We start from the raw sequence: 19134 nt of genomic DNA, 5'->3' as shown, positions 1-19134 counted from the left end.
GTGAGCCACAACTGCTGAGCCTGCGCATCTGGAGCCTGTGCTCCACAACAACAGAGGCTGCGATAGTGAGAGGCCCACGCACTGCGATGAGGAGTGGCCCCGGCTTGCCACACTAGAGAAAGCCGTTGCACAGAAACGAAGACCCCACACAGCCATAAATAAATAAATTAAAAAAAAAATTTTTATAGCTTTTAAGTAACTTGCTTTAACCATTCATTGGTCCATATTTCTTAAAATTTCATCACGTTCTGTGAGAATTTTAGCTGGACAACTGCTAAGAAGGTGATGAGATATAACGTGAATAAGAAGGTGCTTGTTCTTCCTCTGTCATTAAGATTCCTTGGACTCATCACTGGGTTTCTGTAAAATCTACCAAAAATGACTACTAATTAATGTTTCATCATGTTATAATAAAACAAATATAATAATCTCAGAAAATATATTTTGGAAATGTTAAAATATATTAATTTATGCAACATTATGTTCTTCTTATAATTAAACATTTCCAAATTTAGCATGCCATAAAACAGTTACCATCTCACAGACATTGGAAAAGAGCACATATTGCTTCAGAATAATTTTAATTCAGCAAATAATGATCCCTTTATTAATTTCCATGGCTAAGGAGAGTGCCTGGATTATCAACACAACTTCTCTTCTCTCCTCCCTTCCTCCTTCCATCTATATTATTTTTGTTGTTGTTGAATTTGTTCTTTCATTCATTTTTTTCCTGCCAATTACAATTCCAACACTACAGCATGCCCTGCTGTTCAGACCCAACAACCTTATGTATCAGAGAATAATCAACGCTGAAATGAAAATGGAAATACGTTCAATACCGCTTGAATTTCCATTTAAAATAATGCTCTCGGGCTTCCCTGGTGGCGCAGTGGTTGAGAATCTGCCTGCCAATGCAGGGGACATGGGTTCAAGCCCTGGTCTGGGAAGATCCCATATGCCGCGGAGCAACTAGCCCCGTGAGCCACAATTACTGAGCCTGTGCGTCTGGAGCCTGTGCTCTGCAGCAAGAGAGGCCGCGATAGTAAGAGGCCCGCGCACCGCGATGAGGAGTGGCCCCCACTTGCCGCAACTAGAGAAAGCCCTCGCACAGAAACAAAGACCCAACACAGCCATAAATAAATAAATAAATAAAATTAAAATAAATAAATAAAATAAAATAAAATAATGCCCCCTCCCTTGCCTTTTAAGGCATGTTTCTTTCTCTTCTTAATAATTTTTTAAGTAGATGTGAAAATGAAAGTAAAAATTGGAACAAAGCTTACAATGAGGAGTATCAAATGAAAAACTGTGTATTTAGTGGATCTTCATTTAACCCGATTTCACATATTTTATTCACTTACACTCATTCCTAAAAGTGGATGGACACTAAATATCGAAGGTGTTAAAGGGAGGCAAGGAAATGAAATTAACCCCTCTTTGAGATTATTTCAAATTAGTGTTACTTTGAGTTTACTTCACAACAGTCATGAATTAATTCAACTCTATGCTTCATTTCCAATTTCTTGTGTACATGACAGGTAGTGGCAATAAAAGCTAAGTAAAGACTGATTCAGACACCGCTTTCTGCAATACCAGCTTAGAGACCAACTAACCTCATCACGAGTTCTTTAAAAAATACATTCAGCATGGCTGAATTCAAAAGTAGGAGGTATTTTGCTTTTTGTTTTATTGAAATATATCTCGACAAGTAGCCGAACTTTCTAGCATTTGTTTTTATTAGGTGAATTACTAGGATTCCAGACTCACATTAAAGCAAGTCCTCCCAGTGTCAGTCAACTTCATATCCTGTTTCTCCACAGCTAATTTTTACTAGCTGTGTGTTTCCTTTCTGATCACTGAAGGTTTATTGTAATCAAAACACATTTTCCAAAAAGCACCATTCATGCTAAACTCAACTGTCACATTCCTGAGTTTATAATAGCTAGTATAACCAAAGACATTTGGAAAATTAACATTTCCTGTGTTTCATATTTCTTGACTACTATTAACTCATCTTTTTGCCCCAAATTTTACATAAGGCACAGTATATGCTCTTTGGGAGCACATAAAAGTTGAGCATCAGAGCTTTAAAGATACTTTACACAGGCAAGTGTAGTCAAATAACAGTAAAATAAAAAGGGTCATTTATAGTGAGACTACGTTTTGACAACTGACGAGGTTGCCTGATTCTTCTAGCAGCTCTAAATGTAAGACACTATCTCTCTGAACTCATACACACCCAAACAAAGACAAATGGGAAAACAGAATAGTAAAGTTAGAATTTTAAGCAATCTAGAAAATTATCAGTCTGACATTCCATTCTAGAATGTGCTGTAATTGACAATAGAATCCCAAGATATACTTTGCCAGTGAAAGATTTATGAAATTTGATCATTTCAACCTTAGCACCTATTAATAGGGGTGGGAGTTTGGGTGGACAGGGTAGGTAATATTTTCAGTCTTTGTTTAATTTTGTCATAACAGAACTTCTTCTTATATCCCTACTTATGCTCTCAGTTCCTGCCGCAAAGGAAAGTGAGATTTACAATATGGTACTTTAAATTCAAAGAAATGGCTTCAGACATGTTTGCTTGGTAACGAGGCACTGTGTATTAAAAGACACATGTGTATGCTCTTTTTTCTTTCTTTCACTTTCTGCTACTTGCTACAGAGGGACTGGCTGACCCAGTACCTCTCTGGCAATCTCTTAACATTCCTTCTCCCATGTGACTAGTTAGATGGTGATAAAATCCTGTATTACTCAGACATTTTTTGTTGCAATGGAAACCCAAATAATTCTTGCTTCAGTTAAAATTTAAAAATATATATATATATTGGCTTTATATATCTAATAAAAAAGTACTGGTTTCAGATACAGCACATCCAAAGTCCCAATGATGTTCTGAAAGCTGTCCTGGATACACTCTCTGTCTCTTAGATTGCCGCTATCAATTTGGTTTATCAGCCCATCAAAAAGAGAAAGACTTTTCTAAAAACTGTGATGAAAAGTTTCTGGTAAAATGCTGGCCCAGCTTTGGTCCATTCCCAAAGCAAACACTTAAACTGGGGCTTGAACTACTCTGGTTGACCATGCCTAGATTTTATGATCTGAGTAGAGGTCATTCAGAGAAGCCTCAAGCATATCATCTGGGATAGGTAGTACAAAGGAACGAGGAGTTAAGCACACAGTTATGTCATTTAGTTATTTCTGTGTAATGAAACTCTTAAAAAATTAGTGGCTTAAAACAACAAACATTTATTATTTCTTAGAAGTCTATGGACATCTGGGAGATTCTACTTATCTCAACTGGATTCAGCTGGTCTAAACTGTGCCTCCTCTTATGTCTGCAGTTATCTGTTGGGTCAAGTGGAGCTGGGCCATAAAAGATGGTCTTGGGTGTTACGACTTGGCTCTGCTCCCATGTTTTATCTCATTCTCCAACAGAAGAGTCTGTACTTCTTCTCATGGCAGAGGCAGGGGGTTAAAGGGGAACGTGCAAAGTGTAAAAGCCTCTTGAGATCGATGGTCAAATTGGCTTGTCGGATCTACTGCATTCTATTCTCCAGGGCAGCCCAGATTCAGCGATGCAGAAATAGACTTTGCTTATTTGATGGAAGGAGCTGAAAAGTCACCATGCAAATGGCGTGGATAGAGGCATTACTGGAAAACTGGGAACATTACAAACTGATGTACAATTGATCTTAAACATCAGTAAAGGAAGAAAGTAATGCTGGGCAATAAAACAAAAGCTTAAAAGGTGTCTTTATCATTGACTTTAAATTTGGATTACTACCCATCATATACCTGATAAGGGATTAATATCCAAAGTATAAAGAACTCATACAACTCAAGAGCACAAAACCAAATAATCCAATTAAAAAACAGACAAAGGATCTGGACAGACATTTTTCCAAAGAACACATTCAAATCGCCAACAGGTCCAGGAAAATGTGCTCAGCATCACCAACCCTCAGGGAAATGCACATCAAAACCACAATGAGATATCATGTCACACATGTTAGAATGACTATCACAAAAAAAGACAAGGCATAACAAATGTCTACAAGGATGTGGAGAAAAGGGAACCCTTGTGCACTCTTGGTGGGAATGTAAATTGATAGAGCCGCTATGGAAAACAGTATGGAGGTTCCTCAAAAAATTAAAAATAGCACTACCATATGATCCAGCAATTCCACTTCTGGATATATATATGAAGGTAATGAAATCAATGTGTCGAAGAGATATCTGTACTTCCATATCCACTGCAGTATTATTTACGATAGGTAAGGGATGGAAACAACCTAAGTATCCATCAGCAGATGACTGGAAAAAGAAGATGTGGTATATATATACAATGAATACTACTCAGGCGTAAGAAGGAAGGAAATCCTGCCATTTGTGACAACACAAATGAACCTTCAGGCATTATGCTAAGTGAAATACGTCAGAAAAAGGAAAACAAACACTGCATAATCTTACTTATATGTGGAATCTCAGAATTTCTCAGAATCTCAGAGAAAACTCAGAATAAGACATCAGATTTTTGATTGCCAGAGGCAAGGGTTAAGGAGTGGGGGAATTGGATAAAGGTGGTCAAAAGACACAGACTTCCAGTTACAAGGTGAATCAGCACTGGGAAGGTAACGTACAACAAGATGACTATAGTTAACAATGCTGTATGCTATATTTGAAAGTTGCTAAGAGATCTAAAAGTTCTCATCATAAAGAAAAAAACTTGTAACAATATGAGGTGTTGGATGTTAACTAAACTTATTATAATTGTTTTGTAATATATACTGATGTTAATCCATTATGCTTTATACTTTAAATTTACATACTGTTGTATGTCAATTACATCTCAATAGAACTGGAAGAAAAACGTTTGGATTGTGGCTTTTGTGGTTGAAGGCCATGTTTGAGCCTTTGGCCTAAGACTCGTACCCAACTCACTTTAAAAAAGCCCTACATAGAATTCTTCCCACAAAAATGTTTATACCTCAAAGATAATAAAACAGTATCGTTTCCCATTTGTATTCTCTTTCATGCCTATATCCCCCTCAAGAGTCCTTACAAGCAGCGTGTATTTGTCAGGGAAGATGTGGGCATTCTTGTGTCACAGGACGTTAAAAATCAAAACCCACCTCTGATTTCTAACATTGCCTGAGATATTGATCTCAGACACTGTCTTAATTCTGAAACCGAGCAGGACCCTGTGGGGCACCTGGGCACGGAAGCCTTTCAAACTGTTGCTAATCAGGGAAGGGTGGGGATGCAGAGACAAGGGACAAAGTAGCCAAGAAACAATAGTGCAGCCTGGGGGCAGGGTTCTGGCTGTGCCTCAAGGGATACACATAACAATATCTTTGAGCTCTTTATAGAACTAAACCCCCAACAAATTGAAGATGTTACATTCTTCATTCCAGAGAAGATCACAGTTTGATAACCTCAAGCAGCTCGTCAGGAGACCACCTGAGACCGGATTAAAGGAGCGCAGGCCCCGCACAGGCTCCGGACGTGCAGGCCCAGCGGCCATGGCTCACGGGCCCAGCCGCTCCGCCGCCTGTGGGATCTTCCCGGACCGGGGCACGAACCCATGTCCCCTGTATCGGCAGGCGGACTCTCAACCACTGCGCCTCCAGGGAAGCCTAGCAACCCCACTCTTGAATCACTGCTATAAAACTCACCAAATCCCCCCGGGGTTGGGACACACAATTTTTCAGGGCATGAGCCTGTTGTATCCCCCTCTGCCTGGCAAAGCAATAAAGCTATTCTGTTCTACTTCACCCAAAACTCTGTCTCCGAGATTCAATTCAGCACCAGAGCACAGAGGCTGAGTTTTTGGCATCAGTTCTGTAACTTATCCGGGGCTTTTTACAAAAAGTGACATTTTAAATCCTCAAATAACTCAGTAAATTACGAACTTATTTTTGACCATCCTTTTTTCAAGCAAGCAAATGAACCTTCTCAATTAGCAATCTAAGCAAACCATGGGACACTTTGGGGAGGACTGGCTTACCAACACTTTTCAATTAAACATAGAGTTTATGTAGAAGAATAAGAAAAATAGCACCGGAGCTAAGAAATCTAAAGAAATCATTCTCATCATGACTTAAAATAGAGTTAGTGCTTGTGGAGTAGGGCACCCTGGGAAAGGTGAGATCCAAAGGACATGTACTCTAAGTTAATGAAACTTTCTTCCTTTACATTACTGCTAACAGGGTTACAATTAAGGCATTAATACCAACAGGTCTGTTAATTTGTTCTTATTTTCTCATGATCACATGGTCAGATATTTTCAGTGGTCTCCTGGAAGTCTGATGCAATTCAGATTTATATAAATAAATAAATACACACACATATGTGTTTCTGTGTGTGTGTGTATATATATGTATATGTATACATATATATGGTCCCTTATATCATACAGTAGTAATTTCTAAGAAAAGGGAGGTCAGGGAGCAGAGAAATACATGCATTCTTTGCAGCTACTAAGTTACTACTCCATATACTTGATAAGCAATGCCTTATATTGAGCTCCCTGAGCTTTCTGTCCTCTTGTTCTCCTAGTTGATTCACAAATTGGCATCAGCTCAAACTCTTGCCAGACTCATTGTGATACGGCACCCAATACAGTATTTAGGAATACATTGAGTTTTATGTTTTTACTGTTGATTAAAATTTGAAAATGTATGCATATTGCTACTTTACGATAGAAAAAAGTTTGAGTTATTACTGGTCAGGCTTTATTTTAGGTTGAATTAAAGTTAATTATTTAAAAACTATTTTAATGCTCCTAAATCTTGATATTTGCAATGCTGAAGTAATTAAAGTGAAATAAATTCATCATTTCTCAGGCAAATTTAAGGAAAATTGAACATTTCAATTGTGTTTGATTTCACCACTGCTGTGGTAGTGGGGGGCAGGCGGAGGGGAAAGGACAGAGACAAGGATACCAGATGACTTAAAAGACATCGCTTAGTTATCACTTCATTTAAAACTAAATCTACACAAAATGGCGTTAATATTGAGAATTAGACAGCTAATTATTTTAGTATAGAGGGTTTTTCTGGATTCAAGTCTCAATGAGCTAGTCTGATATCTAAGATTTTCTAGTTTGTGTTTTGCTTTTAATTCAGTGAATATTTACTCTACCTAGTGTACCTAGATTCTGCTTTAATGATTCATAGTTTATGCATGCAGTGGAAGTGGAAAACTAGTCAATTATTAAGCTAACTTATCTCTGATGCTACTTTCCAAAGCTCAGTTTGGCTATATTATTTTTAAATGAGTTTCATAATCTCCCCCCACTTCACTTGTCACAAATAATTATAAAATTATACTGTATGGAACTAGAGAGATAACGTGATATCAATTTTTGTAGGAAGTAATAAATAGCAATAAGTAATAAATAATAAATAAATAAATAACCAAGTAATAAATAACATATTCACAACATATTCATATTCATAAAGATTGTGCATACACGTACATGTATAATTATATTGATATCTGGATATTTTTGTTATTATTTACTTGGAAATCAGATCATTCTGACATTTGTGATAATGCTCAAATAACTGAAATGCCAATTCACTAAGATTATTTCACATATATAGGCATAGTGTGAGTGCCATGCAGCTTTTCATTCTACAGAATGATAAAGACAGCCTACATGATGTGCAGACTTAATCTGGAATTAAAACTGATCACTTTGCAAAATAACTAGAAAGATAATGTGTATCCTTGATAAATTACCAAGATTTATTATCTCCCCCATGGTGACAATTTCATGGCATCTCACATGCTTGATATTTGTCTGGAGAAAGCTTCTACTCAAGTATATTTTAATCAGATGTAAAGTTCTTATTTTTTCTTATTTTGAGCTTTTAAAGTACTACATCTGAACTCTGTTCTTGCCAACAGTAGCAAAAAATGCAGCTCATTAGGTTATCCAGACCAAAGGAAAACTGAAAATGCAACAGATTGAACAACAAAAAGGATATTAATTATCTACAAAATTTTTAAGCTTCTATTAGTAGTTCTTTCTATCATAACTTCTGGTTTGACCATTGCCAAATCACTGACTTTCATCAGAAGCAACTACAAGCATCCTTTGCACCATGACACCACAGAACCTAGGGAATATGATCAAGTTTTCAGCTCATTCATGCTGTGCAATAATTCACTCTTTACATTATAATTGCATAGGAGATTGGAAAATTTGTGGCTAAATCTAACCTGACCCAAAACCTGACCATAAATCTAATTCTAAATAGCATAAATTTCAACTCATATAAATATATATATATATATATATATATATATATATTCTTAAGGTTGGTTTCCCTGACATTTCTGAAAATCTAACACTGTCATTTTTAAAAATTTAGAACATTTTACAAATATGTGAAAAGTTTTATCAAAATATGTAAAATCTGAATTGTTATAATTGTGGGGTGGATACCATATGTTACTTTCTCATATGTCTTCTAAAAAAGTAAGATTTGTTAGGATCCAAGAGCTGGATTCTTCTATGGTATAATGCATAATATATAAAACCTGCACAACTGAAAAAGAATTAATATATGTTACTTTAGTATTACATAGGTTTCTAGCAGACATCTCTATTATGCCATGGATTATACACATCTCAAAGAAACTTGAGATTTTTGCCTACTGACTACTGCTCATATGTGTTTACCACCTAGTTTTCTGCTTTCCCCAAAGCGGTTATCAATGTATGCTTATGTCTGAATACTTAAATTCACATTATTTTTGCAAATCAAATAATTAAGCTCACCTCCTTGCTGACCAAGAAGGCAATTAAAGATGCCCTCAGTTTGACTAAACTTTAGACAGGCTTCTGACTATAGGTCCCTGACCTCCCTTCTTTCTTAGAGTGTTTACTTTAGAAAACTGCCAATTAGAAATTCTTTCTCTGCCTCCTTGAGAAGCAAATCATCAATAATTTAAAAATGTCTTCGTCAAAGACCTGGGAGCTATCCCTTTGAAAAGCAATTATTGAAGGAGATATTACCCCTATCTCTGATTCTTTGTGGGAGCGTAGGAGCCTAACCAGCAAATTACAGTCAGCAAACAGATAGTCTAATCACGCTGACCAACCTTCCTCCAATGCTCTCTCATATTTTTCCATTGGCTCAGCCCAGCATTTAAAAATTCTCCTGCCTTTTGTTTCAGTGGAGTTGAGTTTAATCTCTCTCCCCTATTGCAATAATCTTAATTCCTGTTGCACTCCCTGCATGAAGTGTTTCTTGCCACTTTTAACAAGTGTTGAGTGCAATTTTTCTTTTATAGTTCCCTGGTTGAATTCTTACCCTACAGAGTTCATGTACATTATAAAAGAGTTATTTTATGTCACGAAGTTGTTGGGATATTTTATTACACAGCAATAGTAGCTAAAAAACTATTCTGCAAAAATTACCAATGTAACTTATAGTTTAAATAAAATATAAATTTAAAATATGGGAAACAATATTATTTTGAGGCAAATAATTAGAAGAGGAAAAGGTAAGATTCAAAATTTTAAATTGCTTTCATTTAATTATGCCCAAATTTTCTTTTCCCAAATTAACCTTAATCACATAAACCTAGCGCCATTCATCCCTAAATGAAGGAAACTCTCCACCTTTTCTTGGTCAGCGACTGGACAGAAGATTACTGCTAGAAAATATTCATGTGCAAAAAGATGAGAACCATCAATGATCCTTTATCACAACTATTAATCTGGAATGATCTTTAGTCAGTCCTATTAGTTCCCTTGTTACTGTAATCATTATCTCACTTTCTCAATCAGAATTTCAAACCCTCTCCTCTTCAACTGCTCCCTTTTCAACTCTCTTCTACTTCTCAGAGTAGATAGAAGTCATGAAACCACAATAATGTATGTTCAACTAATACTCCATTTCTCTAGTTGAAGTGAAAGAGATGTCTTTCCTCCTGTTTTAGGCCAGTTGTATAAGTTTTTGAGACAGAGTTATATAACAAAGTAACATATTGCTAATTTACACAGTCCAACAAAACAAGTAGTGGGTCATCGTGACCCCTTACAGGATTAAGGACTGTTATCTCCTAAAGAGTTACCTTGCTGGCTCGAGAAGGAAATTTTTTGTTGGTGGTGGTGGTGAGTGGGCATTCCTGTTTTTTCTAAGGAGGTCTAGTTAATGTGTAATGCAGGTGCACAAATGCACACTACAGGGGAGGGAGTAGTGGCTCAAACAGCAGAGAAAATTTTATGTTAATTTTTTTTCTTGTCCTGCCTTAAAAATTGTTTTGTTTTATCAAGGTATTATACTTTGACCAAGTTCATGAAGGTAATAAGTATCAAGGCTGGAATTTAGACACAGGCATTCTGACTCCAGATTCCATGCTTTATTGTACATTTCTCAGTTTTAACATTTTGGGCATAGTCTAGGTGCACATCACTTCTCCACTTCAGCGTAAAGAAATGAGGTAGTTTGACTGAAATCAAATAAAAACTACGAGCAAAGAAAAAAGACAGAGGGTAGAGAGAATGGGAAGGAAAAAGGAGGAAAGAAAGACAAGAAATCAATCCAACTCTTTGTTTGGGAGGCTACAAAAAAATGTAACTCCCTATTAGTTTTCCCTGAGACGATTTCTTACCTCTCCAGAAACAACATGCTGTTGTATCAGAAAAAGCTTAAGCAAGCTTAGGCTTCAGGCTACCTTGTGTTAGAATACTGCCTTTGAAGAAGACAAGTGGGACCAACTAAGTCATGCTCTTTAGACCCCATGATATTCAGGATGAATGAGAAACTTTATAGAAGTCACCCAGCATATGGTCTAGCAATAGGAATTTAGTAAGAGGTATGTTTTTTTTCTCTATCATGCAAACTATTCTCCAACCAACTCGGTTTATTTCTGAAACTTCCTTCAATATTTCCCAATGACTCAAGCTGCACCACAGAAAACATCCTCACGCCTTTGCTTCAGTTCTCCCTACGCTAGAATGCAGCATCTAATAAGCAACAAAGAAGTCTCAGAGAACAGTTTGGCTCATTTCAAATACTCATGCAGCCTAAAAAATATAAATGCATTGACTATGAAGTACTTCTAAGAGAAACACTGAATAAATGTTTTGTGGTGCCTCAGTTTCTTTCACATGATGACAAAAAGAAAGTTTATTAACTCACTAAGGCCAGCATTGTACTATTCAGTAAATCATTCCATAATTGTGTAAGTTGTATCCAAGTCTGCTATCCTTCAAAGGAAAGGAAATTTTCCTCTTTTTCAATCTGGAATGTTTAGCTAACTTCAGAGCCTGATTTATTTAAATCCGATTGGGTGGAAGGCTAAGGTTTCTTGCTAGAGTATCCTGTATCCAAAGTTGTTTTCTTTTTAAAAAATTTAAACACAAAAAACTCTGAAGCTAAACAGATAGGAAAACAGAGAAAAGCACAGTTCTAGGATAAATGAAGTAGGCTATTACTAATATGATAAAAGTTAAGAAATCGTAACGATTTCTCTACAGGTGCTAATTTTACTACTTGAATGAAATTAATAAGACTCTATAAAACAGCAGGTGATCCTTAGATTACATGAGTAATCAGCAAGAAAATTTATTGTGGTTTCCTGAAGCATAAAATGTTTGTGTAATATATGCAAAAGTGGTGCTTTATTCTCTGCAGTGAAAAATTCTCAGTCCTTAGAGTAGAAAAATATTTAATAGCTTGACACCTCTTGAGGAATAGTTTTTAAAAGTTGTTCATGTGTGATTAATTTGACTCAATACAAAATATCAGTGCAGGAATGCTGAGTCATGTAAAACTACGGGAGGATCCTATACATTAATGTAATGAGAGATATAAGGAGAAAAATGTAAACGAACATCTGGATTTTCTCTTTGAGATCTAGGCCAAAGTCTAGAACAATCCAGAACACACAGTTATGTCTCAGAGAACATGCATTTAATAAATAATGAGAAAAAAATGAATAATCGAAAACTAACTAGAAAGAGTTGATCTGAAACCTGGGAAGGAACTATTAATGAAGCAACTGGTACCTAAAATATAATATTTTCAAAGAGGATTAAAGTAGGTAATAACTTGATTTAGAGTATATATTTTACACTTAACTGAATTTAATCCAGTTCTAGGTTATACTTTGCTTCATATTGCTGGAAGAAATAATTTTTTGAATTAGGGTCTTTTTTTCCTATATTTTCCTTGATCCAATGCATTTGGTCTACATGAAGGTCATTGGATTTCATACGCTTAGGCTTGGGCATGGGTAACGTTGGAGAGGGCTATATGTAAGTGTTGACACTGTCACATGGTCATTCAATGTTTAGTAAATACTGTGTCCTATCCCTTATGAAAGCAACCAAGATCCTTCAAAAAAGGAGATTTCAGTGAAAACAGTATACAAGTGGGTACTAACTTTGGGAATCCAATCTGGGACTCCTTATGCAACTATAGTTTCAGGATAATTCTTAGGAATATAAAAAACAGAAAATATAGATGGCCAAGCAAAAGCATGGTCATGGCAAACTTTATAAACATTTTTTAAATGAAAATATTTAAACGTATGCCAGAAACAATATGTACTGTTTACAGATAATTATTAGGAACATACTACATACCAGGCACTTTTCTTAGATATTTTCATACTAACTTATATAATTAAATAATAATAACTTTGTGAGGTAGGTACAGTCATTAACCCTATTTTATATATGAGGAAACTGAAGCACAGGAGATCAATCAGCCCAAGATATTATTTGGTAGAGTCACGATTTAAACCTTTGGTGTACTGGCTTTATACTTTGGTCTCTTAAACAATATAATATACAATAGGCGCTCCTTTCTACATATGCAGAGCCTGCAGATCCAGCCAACCAGAAATCAAAAATGTTCAGAAAAAGATTTCAGAAAGTTCCAAAAAGAAAAGCTTGAATTTGGCATGCTGGCAACTATTTCCACAGCATTTATATTGTGTTTGGTGTTATAAGTAATCTAGAAATGATTTAAAGAATACCGGAGGATGTACGTTCATTATATGTGAATACGATGCCATTTTCTATAAGGGACTCGAGCATTCTTGGAATTTGGTATACGAAGTGGGGTGAGGTCCTGGAATCAAACCCTGGCAGATACCAAGGGAGGACTGTACTGCCTTTCACACAGTGCAGCAAGAGACACAGATGCTGGTTTTATTTGAAAGAATGTCTTGTTAACCAATTATGTCCTACATCTATTTGACTTATTTTGGAAATTCTCAGATTCCTTTCTCCATCCTTACTGCAGATAATTTTGTTTTGTCTCTTCATATTTCTCCAAGTGCCCCACTCTGATGCTCAGTAAATTCACCTTGCTACACAAAAGTTTTGCTTATCTAAGTTTTTAAATGACTCTAAAACTGGATATTTTCACGTAAGCCAGGAAGAGAATGTACCTGAATGAGGGAACAAAAGTACGAGTTGTATGAGAACAAGTCATGACAATCAAATGAATATCTATTCTGGACTGAACTTAAGAATGCTTCTAATGAAAAAGGATAAAATAAAATGGAAAGTTGCCCTAACAGCCTATCAATCATTTATGTTAAAACATGCTTGTCCGAATTAACCTTAGAGCATTCTAATAAGCATAGTAAGGCAGCTAAATAATTAATAATAGTTCACTATTACATATTCACACAAAGTATGCCAATGATCATGAAAATTTTAATGTCCAACTTCTTTGTATAAAGTTGATTTTTTATTATTCATAAATATAGGCTTTAAACTTATGAATATTTGTAGTTTGGGAGAATTTAACATTCACTGATTTGAGACTAAATGCAATTTTCTGCACTTGTTATTTTAATTAAATGACTGGAAGTATCAATATAAAATAGCTAAGAATCTGAAGTTGGATTGAATTAGAGCTGTTGAAAAATTATTTAAAAATGCAAGTTCTAATACAATCCTCTAATCTGACTGTTTTCTCTAAAGTAATTTTTTTCATATTAGAGACATAGCTGCCAGATTTTTTTTACATTGATGAATAAAAGTGAATACTTTTCTGTGATCGCACTTTTATCTTGTGACTTAAATTTCATCAAAGACAGTCAAGCTTATAACTATATATATGAATATTGAAATATATTACATTTGTTACTTGTGCAACTACACTGTAAGAACTATCTTCACTTAATTTCTATTTTTAAATTCAAGCCCCTAGTGTTTGGAAGATAATTGGTTACTCAGGCTTGACCCGACCCTTAGTAGTGAATTAGGTCTGCTCATCAACTTTGCAATTCCAGACCCATAGTTTCAACAGTTCAGCTATGAATAAATACACTCTCACATCATTCTTAAAACATGCATTTATTCAAAATGGGATATATTTCCAGTATGGTAAATGAGTATTTTTGCTCATAGTACTCCCTTCTGCTGTAAAATTCTACTCAAGAGACATACTTGCGAGTCAGAAAGAAACTCAGAATAAAATTAAACTAGATTTACATATTTAGGAATATTACACAAATTTATAACCTAATTACTCAGTTACTTAAATTAAATATACATTTTTCTTATCTTTTACCAAATAATTACTGTGTGTCTTCCAGGTTCTAGGCATTGTCCCTGGTGCTGAAATGAGGAAGTAAAACTGTAATATCCCTGCCCTTACAGTGTTTACATTCTTACAGGAAAGCCAGATTATATATACATTCACTGCAAGTTAAGTAAAAGTAGAGTAGATATTTTAGATTGAGTAGTGAGGGAAGGTTTCTCTGAGGAGAAGTCCATTAATCAAGAGACGAAACTGGGGAGTGAGAAACGTCATGTAAATACTATTAGGAAGAGGGTTGCTAGTAGAAGAATCAGTCATGACAAATGCTTAGAAGAGGAAATGAGGAATAGGGGGAAGATGAGCAGAGCTAAAAGAAAGAGAGTGAGGCGGGAAATGCTGGAGAAGTACAGGGGAGCCAGATGCTATAGGCCCAATGGGCTACGCTAGACACTTGCCTTTGATTTTGAGGGATCAGAATTCATTTCAGAGTTGCAAACAAAGGTGTGATATGCCATGATTTAAATTTGTAAAATATCATATGCTCTGCTGTGTTGAAAAATCATTGGATGGGAGTAGTGTGGAAGATGGGGTCCCAGAGGGGAGGTTATTATTATAGTCTAGGTCAGAGACTGTAGTGGCATGAACTAGGGGGACAGTGGGGAGGTGACGACAAGTAACTAGGTTATTAGGTTAACCCAAGAGGACCTGCTGATATGTAGGATGTAGCCTGTGATGAAGAGGATGAATCAATAATAAATCTTTGTACTGAGGAATCAGGGAATAGTGATGACATTTACCAAAATGGTGAAGAGTGAGAGAGAAGCAGGTCTGAGAGGAAAATCGAATGTTCTGCTTTATCTTATTAATTGATGTATTTAGTAAAAATCTAAATGAGAAGTAGGTAGTTGGATGCATGCGTTCATCAGAACACTAGGGTCTTGATATAAAATATGGGTGCCATCAGCATACAGAATTTATGTAAAGACACAGGACTTTATAAAATTATCTAGGGCACAGATCAAGCAAGAGAGAAGATATTAAAAGTATGTTGCTAAAGGCAAAAGAATAATGTATGTTGCACATGTAGAGACTGGATAGGTTTGAGTAGATAGTAAAGATAAATATGAAAATATAAGATATCATAAAGAAAAATTGAAAGTTAAAATTAAAATAGCAATAGAGTGTTTGGGAGGCAAAGGTAGAATTTTCAGGTGAATTAGTAGATTGTGTATATGTTTTTTTTAATTCCTGATTTCAATAAATAATAACAATGATAGTAGTATTATCAAAATCAATTGAGAATACAGAACAATAGGCCAAGCATTCTGGGAATATCTATAGATTTAAAATTCATCCTCATAGCATGAGTTAAATTCCAGAGTTTGAATACACCACCAGAGGTGACAAGCAGATTTGTCTTTTTACTTATATGTTTTAGATTTTGGTTGCTTCTGTGGTTATGGGGGTTGACGGGCATTCTTACAGAGACAGCAGGGCCCTAAGGGTGAATTGTTAAAATAACTGAGGCTAACATAGAAAAGAAACTTATAGTTACCAAAGGGGAAAGGGGGTGGGAGAGGAATAAATTAGGAGTTTGGGATTAGCAGACACAAACTAGTATACATAAAATAAACAACAAGGTCCTACTGTATAGCACAGAGAACTATGTTCAATATCTTGCAATAAACCATAATGGAAAAGAAAAAATAAAATAACGGAGGGTATACTTCCCATAATATTGTTTAGCATTTATAACTATGAAAGTTCTGACTAGCAATAGTCAGAAAAACAAGAAGTGATATCCAAACTGGTTTAATCTTACATTGTGATATTCCTAACATCATTTTATATGTCTGTATTAGAAATAGTAAAAGGTTAGGAAAATGAAACAAAAATCAAAACAAAAACAAAACACATCCATATTATCACAAATGGCAATATTTCATTCTTTTTTATGGCTAATATTCCATTGTATATATGTATATATACCACAGCTTCTTTATCCATTCACCTATTGATGGGCACTGAGGGTGCTTCTATATCTTGGCTATTGAAAAAAAAATATGCTACAATGACCATTGGACTAAATATATCTTTCCAAATTAGTGTTTTCATTTTCTTTGAATGAATATCAGAACTGGAATTGCTGGATTGTATGATATTTCTATTTTGAATTTTTTGAGGAATCTCCCTATTCCTAGTGGCTGCACCACTTTACATTTCCACCAACATTGCATGAGAATTCCCTTTTCTCCACATCTTTGCCAACACTTGTTGTTTGTGTTCTTTTTGATGATACTCATTCTTTTTTTTTAAATTAATTTTTATTGAAGTATAGTTGATTTACAATGTTGTGTTAGTTTCGCTGTACAGCGAAGTGAATCAGTTATATATATACATATATCCACTCTTTTTTAGATTCTTTTCTGATATAGGCCATTACAGAGTACTGAGTAAAGTTCCCTGTGCTATACAGTAGGTCCTAATCAGTTATCTATTTTACATATAGTAGTGTATACATGTCAGTCCCAAACTCCTAATTTATCCCTCCCCCCACCCTGTCCCCACTGGTAACCATGTTTCTTTGCTACATCTGTAACTCTGTTTCTGTTTTGTAAATAACTTCATTTGTACCACTTTTTTAGATTCCACATATAAGCAATATCATATGATACTTGTCTTTCTCTGTCTGACTTACTTCACACAGTATGACAATCTCTAGATCCATCCGTGTTGCTGTAAATGGCATTATTTCATTCTCTTTTAGGCTAATATTCCATTGTATATATGTACCACATCTTCTTATCCATTCATCTGTCGATGGGCATTTAGGTTTCTTCCATGTCCTGGCTATTGAAAATAGTGCTGCAATGAACATTGGGGTGCATGTATCTTTTCGAATCATGGTTTTCTCTGGATATATACCCAGGAGTGGAATTGCTGGATCATATGGTAGCTCTATTTTTAGTTTCTTAAGGAACCTCCATACTGTTCTCCATAGTGGCTGTACCAATTCACATTCCCACCAACAGTGCAAGAGGGTTCCCTTTTCTCCACACCCTCTCCAGCATTTATTGTTTGTAGATTTTTGATGATGGCCGTTCTGACCAGTGTGAGGTGATACCTCATTGTAGTTTTGATTTGCATTTCTCTAATGATTAGTGATGTTGAGCATCCTTTCATGTGCTTGTTGGCAATCTGTATATCTTCTTTGGAGAAATGTCTATTTAGGTCTTCTGTCCATTTTTGGATTGGGTTGTTAGTTTTTTTTGATATTGAGCTGCATGAACTGTTTGTATATTTTGGAGATTAATCCTTTGTAAATTGCTTCACCTGCAAATATTTAATCCCATTCTGAGGCTTGTCTTTTCATCTTGTTTATGGTTTCCTTTGCTCTGCAAAAGATTTTAAGTTTAATTAGGTCCCATTTGTTTATTTTTATTTTCATTACTCTAGGAGATGGGCCAGAAAAAGATCTTGCTGTGATTTATGTCAAAGAGTTTTATAGTGTCTGACCTTACATTTAGGTCTTTAATCCAATTTGAGTTTATTTTTGTGTATGATGTTAGGGAGTGTTCTAATTTCATTCTTTTACATGTAGCTGTCCAGTTTTCCCAGCACCACTTATTGAAGAGGCTGTCTTTTCTACATTGCATATTCTTGCCTCCTTTGTCATAGATTAATTGACCATAAGGTTTATTTCTATTCTGTTCTACTCATCTATGTGACTGGTTTTGTGCCAGTACCATACTATTTTGATGACTGTAGCTTTGTAGTATAGTCAGAAGTCAGGAAGCATGATCCCTCCTGTTTTGTTCTTCTTTCTTAAGATTGTTTTGGCTATCCAGGGTCTTTTGTGTTTCTCTACAAATTTTAGAATTATTTGTTCCAGTTTTGTAAAAAATTCCCCTGGTATTTTGATAGGGTTGCACTGAATCTGTAAATTGCCTTGGGTAGTATGGTCATTTTAACAATATTAATTCTTCCAATGCATGAGCATGTTATATCTTTCCATCTGTTTGTGTTATCTTCAATTTCTGTCATCAATGTGTTATAGTTTTGTGAGTACAGGTCTTTTACCTCCTTAGTTAGATTTATTCCCAGGTATTTTATTTGTTTTGACACAATTGTGAATGGAATTGTTTTTTAATTTCTCTTTTTGATAGTTTGTTAGTATACAGAAACCCAAGAGATTTCCATATAAAAATTTGGATGCTGCAACTTTACCAAATTCATTTGAGTTCTAGCAATTTTTTCATGGTGTCTTTAGGATTTTCTACATATAGTATTGTGTCATTTGCAAATAATGACAGTTTTACATCTCGCTTTCCTATTTGGATTCCTTTAATTTCTTTTTCTTGTCTGATTGCTGTGACTAGGACTTCCAATACTATGTCGAACATAAGTGGTGAGAGTGGGCATCCTTGTCTTGGTCCTGACTTAGAGGAAATGCTTTCAGCTTTTCACCTTTGAGTATGATGTTACCTGCAGCCTTGTCATATATGTCCTTTTTCACCTTGAGGTATGGTGGTTCTACATCCACTTTGTTGAGAGTTTTTATCATAAATGAATGTTGAATTGCGTCAAAAGCATTTTTCG

Source organism: Orcinus orca, chromosome 4 (assembly GCF_937001465.1).
Source record: "Orcinus orca chromosome 4, mOrcOrc1.1, whole genome shotgun sequence".
NCBI classification, from domain to species: domain Eukaryota; kingdom Metazoa; phylum Chordata; class Mammalia; order Artiodactyla; family Delphinidae; genus Orcinus; species Orcinus orca.
The sequence above is the reverse complement of the archived record's forward strand: the minus strand, read 5'-3'. Positions refer to the sequence as shown.